We start from the raw sequence: 1,135 nt of genomic DNA, 5'->3' as shown, positions 1-1,135 counted from the left end.
CTCCTTTCCAGACTCCCTGCCAAGGGTAAACACTATCCTGATTTCTAACAGCATAGATTCATTTTTCCTGTTTTGAATTTTATACAAATTGAGACACACAATTATATTCCTTATGATTGAATGATATACTCATTAGTGTCTACTATCATTCACATTATGAATGTGAGATTCATCCATATTGTTACATATAGTTGCAGATAATTCATTCTCATTGTCATGTTGTATCCCATTATGTGAATATGCTCAAATATAATTTCTCCATTCTACTGTTGCTAGACATTTGGGTTGTTTGCAGCTTGGGGCTACTAGGAATAGTGCTATCTATTGGTGAACATATGTATGAATTTCTGTCAGGCATATACCTAGGAGCTGAACTCCCAGACCGTGATGTATCCATATATTCAGCTATACTTTATAAAACCAGTTTTCCAAAGTCACTATACCAATAAACGCTCCCACCAACACAGTATAAGAGTTCTAGGTGCTCCACATCCTTGTCAACACTTGGTATTTTCCATCTTTTTTACTATAGCCATTAATGGTGGGTGTATAGTGATATCCCAATGTGGTTTTAGTCTTTATTTCCTTGTCCTCCAAACCACTGTAGTGTCTCCCCAGGATAGACGAATGATATCCGAGACCTGAGACCTAGGCATGTTCCTCACGTGGCTGCACCATTTTACATTCTCACCATCAGTGTGTGAGGGCTCCAGATTCTCCACATCCTCACCAACTCTTGGTATTATCAGTCATTTTTTATTATAGCTATTCTAGTACATGTGAAGTGATATTAATTTTCATTGCCCTAATGATTAATGATACTGATCATCTTTTTTTGAGAATCTTTTATAAAGTATCTGTTCAATTATTTTGCCCAAGGCCAGGTGTGGTGGCTCACACCTGGAATCCCAGCACTCTGGGAGGCCAAGTCAAGAGGATCACTTGAGGCTGGAGTTCAAGACCAGCCTGGGCAACAATGTGAGACCGTCTCAAAAAAAAAAAAATCTTTTGCCTATTATTAATTGGGTTATTTATTTTCTTATTGTTGAACATTGAGAGGTTTTTTTATACTGAATATAAATCCATTATCAGTCCATTATCCTTGCAAAGACTTCCTCCCAGTCTATGGATTGTC

The 1,135-nt window shown here is 37.5% G+C and overlaps 1 protein-coding gene across 1 annotated transcript in view; it reads left to right on the top strand.

The window, feature by feature from the left end:
• ZNF41 (zinc finger protein 41) overlaps positions 1–1,135 on the top strand; it is a 53,619-nt gene that overhangs the window by 50,733 nt on the left and 1,751 nt on the right. The gene's annotated exons all lie outside the window — the stretch shown is intronic.

Source organism: Propithecus coquereli, unplaced genomic scaffold (assembly GCF_000956105.1).
Source record: "Propithecus coquereli isolate 6110/MARCELLA unplaced genomic scaffold, Pcoq_1.0 Scaffold388, whole genome shotgun sequence".
Taxonomy (NCBI): Eukaryota; Metazoa; Chordata; class Mammalia; order Primates; family Indriidae; genus Propithecus; species Propithecus coquereli.
Note: the sequence above shows the minus strand (reverse complement) of the source record. Positions and strands in the feature narration are given on the sequence as shown.